An 11,063-nucleotide genomic window follows, 5' to 3' on the forward strand; every position below is an offset into this window, starting at 1 on the left:
TGCTTTCAAGCAATTGTTCTCTCACTTTCTGCTTCTTCACCTTTCAGAACCAGAAATATAGATTTCTTCTTATATTTTCATGGACATGTTAATACACTGAGTTCGATTCGATTTGATTTTTCAGGACTGGTAATTGGTGAGCTTGCATAAAAATTTTTGTTATGATTAATGTCAGGTTGCTATTTTAGGTTTATGCATTGGAAGGGGGTCTAGTGCCTCTTATGACAACAATTGGTACTTCCCAATGGAAGAAGCAACCACCACCAGAGGAGAAGGCATGTCAATTATATTTATTAGTTGATATTTTTATTGTTAGCCAATGTTTGAGTTTTTGGTTGTATTTAGAAGTTATGCTACCCATTGCGATTCTATTTTTAGATCCACTTCCCGCGGGTGATTGGGTATTTTTTGCTATGGGTACGTGAGATTAAGGTGATTGAGTTCGCGAATGTCTTCGTTCTTTTTTGATTTTGTGTGAATTATAGTTTGCTTTTGTCGTTTTTGAAGATGCTCAGACTCTACGTTTTGTATTCAAACTCTCCCTGCTTTTGTTTTCTGCAAGGTGGGTTATTAGTCTCTGCTTCAGCATGGCAACTGCCGTTGGTGCCACTGCCCTTCCATATCACCTTTTTTGATGAAAAAAGATGTTGAGGCCATTTTTATTTTTTTAATTTTGTGTGAAAAATTAATTCAACCTTCATTGAACTTTCACTATAAACCTCCCAACGTAGGGAAAGTCGAGAACAAAAAAGTGATTACAATAACAGTATGGAAGCTTACAATATGAAACAGGTACGTACTGAAATTCAAACCTATCTTTGCAAATCATGGATGTTTACAGTAATTTTTTTTGGTGGATTAAAACTTTTAGTTCTTTTAATAATATGAGGAAACGCATGTGGAAGAGGAAGAAGAATATGGTGAGAAGTCCAGGCCTAAACTGAATGATGATTAGGTAGTCAAGGACTAATAGAGAATCACAAGTGGGATTATGAAGCAATTTATTATAAACTACTCAAAATATGATTAATTTACCCTTCAGCTTTAATATTATAGCATGGTAGTTTATCGCTCAAAATATGATTAATTTACCCTTAAGCTTTAATTAAAATGCTTTTCATGGCTCAACTATTACAGGTGCACTTTTAGGTCTCAAGAGTTGGCTTCATGTCTCTGTTATGCCGTCTGTAAAATATAAAGCAGAGAAGATTTTGCCTCTCATGTACAGAGTTTCCAAATTTCGTATCCCCAATAAATAATCCACCTCCCTCCCAATTTTTCTTTTGTTGGTTTGAATTTTGTTTTTATGCTTTGATTATTTTGTAGAGGATGCTGTAGCTTAACATATTAGTCTTGAGTAGCTTAACTCACATTTTACTTATAATAGCCAATATTGTTTCTCGGTATAAATAATTAAGTTCTTTTGGCTCCTTTGCTTTCAAGTAACTATAAGTTGTCTACTCATATATCCCAGGAGATTCGTGGTTTTTGCCTTTGGCACCATTTTGGCAAACTACCAATTACATATGAGAATAATGTTGATGTTATCTCCAATGTTAAATTGCATATCAAGTTATGTGAATTTCAGTAGATGATTGTATGTTGAGCATTTTAATATGTTTGACAAACATGAAAATGTTATGTTTTTTTCAGAATATTTTTATCATGATAACCTGAGGGAGACAAGTCATGAAGGGAAGTAAAATTTACATAATTTCATCTATCGAACTACGGTTGTTTTCCATTAAAAAAGTAAAGCATCGTCCGCAAAGGTTACCACAAATAAAATACCTAAACTCCTATGAAACCAATAATAAGGAAAAAAACTACTAAACCAATTGTCAAAATTCACAGGTCCCGCTGCAAAGCGCGGGTCTCATGCTAGTCTAATACTATCAATACTATATATAATAGCGGAGGCTCGCATCCTAAACATTGAATTTTCATGCTGCCACGTCGGTAGTGGTAGAACGTTTTACAATTCCGCGTCTTATTCTTTTAACAACGTAGGAGACTTTTAAGCTTTTTTTTTTTTGAGAAGAAAAAAGAATTTCATTAATGAATATCAACTTCTACAAAAGGTAGAATTGAATGAGGACATTCCTCCAGTAAATAGACATTTTCTAAAGAAGAATTAGCTAATCTAGCTAAATTATGCGCCACACAATTGGCAGAACGTTTAACATGAACAAACAAGCAACTATGGAAACTTTGTGCTTTAGCCTGAATGTCTTGAAGAACTATACCACATGGCTGCAAGGAGAAATCTACATTTTGAATAGCTGAAATCACGTCAAGGGAATCACTCTCCACCTAGATATCCCTCTCTCCAACAGACAGAGCAAACTCTAAGCCAAAAAGAATAGCCCCGGCCTCAGTATGAAAAACCCCCAATCCCACATGTCTTCTGCCATAACCTAATCCAATCACACCCCCAAAAGAATCACGAATAATCACCCCATATCCATATGATTGTGAGGACAACGTCGCATCGCAATTGAGCTTGGAAACTCCCTGAGGCGGTGGACACCAGGTAGTACCAACCGATCCAACAGAGCCCATATGAGGTCTTGTAGATTGAACCACCATATGATACTCCTTTCTTGAATCCTCCACCATATTAGCCACCAAAGAGAGCTAATTTGTGCTTTTAAGCTTATTAAATACATGGTTCATTTGATTTATGTATTTCTTCGTTTAATTACTATAGCTCATGATAAACTATGAATTCTCATACTGCCACGTCGGCAGTGGTGGAAGGTTGTCACTTTGAAACATGACCTTTCCACTCTCCAAGGCTATAGAGACTTTTTGCTTATTAAATACATGCTTCGTACGATTTCTATAAAAAAAACAAGGGGATGAACCAGCCCCTTCTTCTTCACTGCTCCTAGGAGTTCTCAACAAAACTCTTTTTTTAATGTTACCATTTAATTGAAAGCACATTCCCCTCCTTCACCGCTTCTAGGAGTACTCAACAGACTTGCAAGCCGAGAACATGGGTCCCTAATCCTTGGAAGATCTCCGTCCAACTGGTATAAATTGGGTCATCAATGTTCACATTACGCGGAATGGGAGTTGGTTAATCAGCACAACAACAAACTTTTTGGCATCAATATGGTCCTACTTGATGTGAAGGTAATGTACAATGTTTGTGCATCCATATTTTTTAACCCTTGACGTTGTTTACCGAGAATCAAATCTAGGGGACACTAATGCATACGATGATCTGAAAGAGGCTGATTGATCAATTCAAAGATAGGCTGAAAGAAGGAAACATATATACTATCTCCAAATTTAGAGTGGCCGAAAGCAAACCCGAGTACAAACCTGTTACCAACAATCTTGCTATCATCTTTTTCCCAACAACAAAGATTGAAGCTTCCACAGTAGAGCTTACAAATCCCATTGCAGAACATAAATTCGAATTCCAAAATCCAGAAGAAATCATCAACAGACTAAATAACAAAAGGATTCTAACAGGTGGTTACATTTTCAATTCATAATTCGACAAAATATTCTAGCACAATATTCATCATGGGCTACTTAGTTGGATAACATTACACACATTATGCAGATGTCTTTGGCCTCCTCACCATAGTTGGTCTCACTGAAACAATACAAGTTAACGATAACTTTGTTGGTAAGAGGGTTATCAAATTGGAGATAGAAAGGTAATACCTATACTTCTGAATGGATGGAATTTATATGTTCGTTTCCCATCCAAGACTGCATGAGAACTTCCCAGCTAACCTGCAAGAGCCAAGGAAAAGGATCACATTCTGTTTAGCATGTTGTTTAATTATTTGGACAGAGATTTTAGGTTGAAAGTTAGTTTATGGGCTGAAAAATTGAAAGAACTGCAAGAAGTCATGCCCACTAATGAACATCCATTGGTGGTTGTTGTAACCTTGACTTAGGGTAAAAAAAATATGGTATGTCACATTGTAATTTAAAAAATTAAATTGGATGTTTCAGTTGTCAATTTTGTCCATCATTGTTGAAATAAACATACTATACTACAGGTGAATACAGACTTTCCTTCACCATTGCGACAAAGGTATACGTGAATGTTGACTTACCAATTACCAGATCCATCCTAAAAAGGTATATCTCTACTACACATCCCCAACATATTTGAAGGTAATCATTCATTACTATTAACTATATTTTGGATAAATGATTCACACATATAGGAATGGGAACGAAGCTGTTCACCAGGCTTTGTTGAAAACAAATTCTTTAGCCCATATGTCAGTAAAAGATTAGATGTCCATGAACCGAAAAACTATTGATGATATAATTTCTATGATTCCAAAGGAAAAAGCTAACAACTTAGTTATAGTTACTATTTTAACAAAGATCATAGAAGTCTAGAACCATTTTGAATGGTACTACTTATCATGTGAAAATTGTAGAAGAAAACCTTCCAAAGAGGACAACGACTACAAATGCAAGGAATATAAAAAAAAATTGGTATTTCCAAATCAAAGGTAATTGTGTTGTGTGCATGACTACAAGATAAAAAAAGCATTTTTTACTATAATGCAGTAAAATCATCTTCATCAACATCATCTATACCATCCAATACAAACTTTGGGTGAAATACATGAACACATAAGATGGAACTGACAATATCGACAAAAAACTTTAATTATCATCCTTCAGTTTGTCCTATACAATTTCTGTTTTCATCTACTAGACATAATGACCTCATATATTTAACAATCAGTACCCTTTGTACCATTCTCAATTGCAGTCGGTTGGAGCTGCAATTTTTAGGGTTGCTATTCCTCACCCTACTCTCAATGGCCTTTTACATCCTCCAATCCCTTCCCTTTTACTGGGTAATATGTACATGTTTTAGCTATAATTTCATATTTCAGTATTACATGTTTATCTCTCAATTTCTTACCAAAGTATTCATTTCTAGAAAAAATGTTATAAGGATACACTCTTAGGTCAAAGATTCTTGCTACAAGGTCTCTTCTATTATGCCGAGGCAAGAAATGAGTCGCTTCTCTTTTGATTGCCTGATTATTCTGCTTCTTTGCCCCTTCTTCTTCTATTGCATCTTTATGAAAAATGGATGGCAATGGAGGGTTGTATGCAAAGGCAATTGGGGTAAGCAACTTTTCAACAAAGAAGCTGCTCTGCCTACTCACATATGCAAAGTTGCCTCCTACAGTAGAGTAACTATAGAGTAGAAGTCCTCCACGTCATCTCTAATTTCCAAGTCGCCTCCTCTATGTCATAGTGTTGCCACAAAACCTTCACCAACGAGATGGACTTGGAACGTAAAGTCCTATCCTGTTGATCTAAAATCTGTACTGGTTTAACTATATAAGAACTGTCGTCCGCTACACCAAACAGATTGTTAGTATTACAGGGTCTTTGTTTCAATTTATGATAAACCCAATAAAGAAAAATGCAAGGAATTGGGTATGATGGACAAGCTTTTGACGTTCTTCAAAGAATAAGATGTTCCTCTAGAGTAGAATCCAAAGCTCAATTCTCATGTCAGGATTGTTTTTTGTTATGGTGAGTTTTCTGCACAGTATTGACCTTTCATGTACTTAGCTGTTATTTGTGGGTTGGAACATAAATTGAGGATCCCCAATCCCAAATGTGATTAATTAATTAGGTTCTTCAACTGAAGTTGTGCTTGCATAGTAATCAACAACTATTACATTAATTCTAACTAATTCATAGTCTAAATTTTGAACTCATTTTTGATTTCAATGCGGCAAGCACTTTGGATTCACATGATTAGTAGTAGAAGTCGTGTAATCTTGATTTGGATTTATAAGTACGACAAGCATTCCGATAAGCACTCCACAAATAAAATGGAAATGGTAGCCGTTGCAACAAACCCTCAGCTCTGGCAACCATGGTGTATAAGAGCTGGTGAAGTGCAGAATCTTCAACAAATAGGGTTTAAGCTCAAATTAAGATCTCGTTATGACGAATCTGGGTGGTGGTGCGACAACACTCTCGATTCAAGCAATACGACGTGTTAGAGAATAGAGAGGAAAGTGTTCTTACTACAACAGAGGCAGGGCTACCAACCCAAAACCATTTCAAGCTCAATAAAGAAGTCCACTCTCTGATTCAAATTAGGCAAAAACTCAACTGGTGTATTTTCTGTCAATGACCACTTCTCTCTCTTTCTCCAACGAAACCCTAGGGAGATGAAAGAGATTTTTTTTTGTCTCAAGCAAGCCATATCACATTTTACACATCATTTTTATTTTTCTTTAATTCAAAGACATGTCATATATTAATTGGCATGTCAGCTATATTTAACGACAATTTGATAAAAGGGCTAACGGAACCATAGTTTTTAAACCCGTATCGTACCGACGGTTCACCAGTTGAACCGCAAACCGTGAGATTCAACGGTATGATACATCTAAAATACTGTTTAAGCATTCAAACAGTCCAAACCACCAATATACCGTCAAAACCTTATCGTACCGTGAACCGTTCATACCTTAAAAAACCAACAAGTTTTATTTAGTATGAAAAATACAACTTTGGCCCAAATGATTATGCAGATATAACTTGTCTATTTTTACTAATTTTAATTCAAAACAAAATCCTTTTCAATTTTCATTACTTTCACGACTCAATTTTCACTTTTCATTTTTATGATTTATTTTTTTTATTTTTATTAACTCAAAATAAATTCAAATATCAAAGAATTACTTTTGAATTAAATATTCTCCTTAATTGATAGTTATTAGAGTTTAAGAATCTTATTTGGAATTTTAATTGTGGTAATTATATGATATTATATATATTATTTACAATCCATACTTATTATATACTATATATTATATATCAATATTTATTAATATAATGTGTATTATAAACCAGCGGTTCAACCTTCATTGTACTGGTTGAACTTCGAAAACCTTAAACCTTAAACCTAGACGATTTAATGCATGGTACGATTTTAAAAACTATGAATGGAACTCAAACTTGTTAGTACGAGGGGTTTTTTGATCCAAAACAAAGTTGAGGGCTTTTTTGAGCCCAAAAGCAAAGTACAGTGGCTAAATCCATACTTATCCCTTTTTATAATTATCTATAGACATTTGTAGCAGCTGTGCATCTTCGGAAGGTTGGGAAAATCATTGTAAAGGAATGAAATTTCAAACACTTTGGTGCCACTCACTTCAAGTATGGTGTTGTTACTCATGAACATTTTGAGGTACTTTAGTCACAAATTATACTCCTTTAGGTACTTAAATGTCAGTCCATATCAATTTGGTGGGGTGTGTGTGTATATAAATTTATATACATGTACAAAGTTATGTTCCTATGAATGATCGATATATAGGTGACTAAGTATACATGGGCTAAAGCTTATAATCAGTTGGTTGTTGTAATCAAATCTGAAATGAAGCTTGATATGATAACATAGTGTATGTTCTGTGTTGTATTCATTATTTCATTGTTTTGAGAGGCGATTGAGAAAATATGCATATACAAATGAATTGTTTAGGGCATTGAAGGTGTTGTATTTGTTTTTGTTGAGGCAAAACTGCATTTAATTTTAGACAAATAAGTAATCCTTTATAATAAGGGTTAATTATTCTAAAAGATCCACTCTAATTTTTTTTAACCCATAAGGTGCATAAGTGGATAAGATTTATTCCATTAAGGAAAAATTAGTTAATATCTCTTTTATCAACCATACTACCCTCAACACTTGTTTTCATCTTATTTTATTCACTACAACTCTTCTTGCAGTGGGTATTCAAGGTTACGAATGGTGGAATGAGGCTCTTCATGGTGTTTTCAACGTGGGTCCCCTGTGTTAGAGTGTAATGACTATTGCATATTGCAAATAAGCGATAGGGCATGACTCTTGAAAGTAATTAAAGATTCAAGAAAAAGAATATATTCTACAAATGTCGTGAACCTTTCAACACTGAGTACAATTATGTTCCTTTTGCTACATTTTTTAAAGGAAAGAAAGTTGAATCAAATATGCATAATAAATATAAATGTAACCATTTGAACTCCGTGTGTCTAACCAATAAGTAGCTAGAACATGCAACTACAAGCAGATATGATGTTATTGTGTTTCATGCATGCAGTTATGCAAAGAAGTTAACGGTATTTGAGGTACAAAAAAGTATAAAGCAAGATAACCACAATCTAACTCATAAACTGGGAGAGAGTGAGCAATAGAAATACTGAAAGTTATGTCTTGGAATGAAATCCGCTTGTCATAGCTTTTGTAGAAAAAACTTCAAGCCATTCTAAGTAAGGAAGATAGTGATTGAACTATCACACTTTTTCTCCATCAGTCCGATGAAGTGTAGATAAATTCATATGCAACGCAGATAAATTAAAATTATATGCAGTATAGATAAATCATATGCATTGCAGATAAAATGCAGTGCAGTGCAGATAAATTCATATGCAATGCAAATATATTCATTGCAGTGTAGATAAATTAAATTTACATATGAGATTTTTTTATCTCAGAATATATCGATGAGTGATATTATTTGGAAGAGTTTTTCACGTTAATTGAGAATATATAAATTTTTTTTCAAAATCCGTAATGTATTTTGAGACATAAAACGTTTTGAAATTTCGTTTAAGAAAATAAAAAAAAGTCAAAACTAATGATGTATGCATATGTGTGTTAGGAGCAAAAGTGACAACATAAAATGAACCGATCTTTTTAAAAAAAAAAAAATCAGACATGCGTATAGGTAATTTAAAGTTTTGTGTCCTTATTTTTAATTTTTTTAGGTATCCGTATTGGACAAGTTTTCCTATTTTTATCCTTATTAGTAATTGCCCTTTATAATAAATAAGATGATGTTGCTATGATTCCCTCAGAGATTTTTCATCCAGTTCTAAGCAAGAGATTTTGGAGTTCAATAATCATATTTCTTCTTCAGCAAATGAGCTTCAACGTATGACTAATATGACATTATTTCCCCGTATATATATCCTAAAAAATAATATCTCAATTTATAAATGAAATAGAATTCATAAGTTAAGTATGTATTTTATGTTTTTTTTCCCATCTGAAAAAGGTTGAGTCAAAGCTTAGAGATATGAATAGTAGTCTCTAGAAGCAATCGGAAGATGACAAAGATGTCTTGAAGAAGGCGGACGATGAAATTCTTGATCTCATACTTAATTTGGAGGATGCAAGAAAGTATCCATCCCAAAATAATAATACCCACCGCAACACGCAGGTGGAGACCTAGTAAGATATATTATTGGAGAAAAACAAATTTTGTGAATTTTAAAGAAATTTATATTTAACATTTTTTTAATGGGGCAATTACCTATTCCACAATTAGGAAGACTTATTTCAATAAAGACAGTAAAAATAATAATTAATAGGACACAGTTGATTAAATGACATAGATGCCCCCTTTTCTTTTAATAAAATTATCTAATTCTATGCATGCGTACCTTTCTCTCCCACATTTTCTCTACACGTATGCCATCATCAATTTTGACTTTTTTTTTTCTTTTTTGAAACGAAACTTCAAAATAATTTATCTCTCAAAATACATGACAGGATTTGAAAAAAATTACATATTCTCAATCCGCGTGAAAAACTCTTTCAAATAATATCACTCATCGATATATTCTCACATGAAAAAAAAATATCGCACGTAAATTTAATTTATCTGCACTACATATTATTTATCTGCGCTGCATATAAATTTAATTTATCAACACTGCATATCAGTTTAATTTATTTGCACTGCATGTGAATTTATCTGCATTTCATGTTTATTTATCTGCACTACATGTTTAAAATTTCACAAATTAGAGACAAACAAAACTAAGCCATTCCCAGATAAAAAAAACACAAGACAAGATAAAAAAATAAAAAAATTATCAGTGTAAATTTTGATCCATAATTTGACCTACAAAATGTTCGAATCTCTAAATATGTATTGGACACCAATATGTGGGTATTTGAGTTTTCTTTTGAACATCATAAAAACCATCTCAACCAGAGCTTAAACGAGTGAGTTATAGTTATCCGAATACACTAGCGTTGGACACATTGATGTCAAAAATACAGCTTTGATTTGTAAACTTTGAACCTATATTTGATCCCTAAAATGTTTGAATCTCCAAATTAATATTAGACACAAATACGTGGGGTTTCAAGTTTTCTTTTGAACACCCCAAAAATCGTCTCAATAGAAGCTCAAACGAGTGAGTTATGATTATCCGAACACACTGATGTCATAAATACAACTTTGATTCGTAAACTTTGAGCATAGATTTGACCCCTAAAACGTTCGAATCTCCAAATGAATATTAGACACAACTTTGTGAGCTTTCAAATCTTCTTTTGAATGACAAAATTTTTTTCCCAATCGAGACTCAAAATATGTGCATCGAAGTTGTGTTACGATATTAGTGTGTTCGACATCAGTGTAGTCAGACAATCATAACTCACTCGTTTGAATTTCGATTTGACCTTTAAAATATTCAAATCTAGAAAAATATATTAGACACAATTATGTGGGTAATCGAGTCTTCTTTCCATTGCCAAAAAAATCATCTCAATCAGAGTTCAAACGAGTGCATTATGCATGTCCAAACACATTAATGTTAGAGAAATATTTGATTGTTGAAATTTAGAATTAAAATAATAGTTTAGGGTAGTATGGTCAATAAAAAGGAAGTTTTAAATATTTTGTCTTTAATGGAATAAACTTATTCACTTATGGGTGAAAAAATTATAATGGACCTATTGAAATAATACTTTGATTTGAGGACCTATTGCCAATTAACCCTTTTTTATTTTATAATGACATGCATTAATCGTGATGAATAAAGGAATTTTTTTTTCACATGCTTCAAAATAAGATGAATGTGGCTTCCATGAGCGAAAACTTTATTTGTCCCAAGTAAACCCATCCCAAAAGTTCCCAAATATAGTTGGCAGCTTACATGGCATGTGTAGCTGGAGGCCAACCTAAAACAAGACAAAACAAAGGGTGCAGCTGATATTCTGAGTTTTTTTCCTGTCTGTGACAAAATAATTCCTGCTTATC

This window comes from Tripterygium wilfordii, chromosome 17, assembly GCF_013401445.1.
Source record: "Tripterygium wilfordii isolate XIE 37 chromosome 17, ASM1340144v1, whole genome shotgun sequence".
NCBI lineage: Eukaryota > Viridiplantae > Streptophyta > Magnoliopsida > Celastrales > Celastraceae > Tripterygium > Tripterygium wilfordii.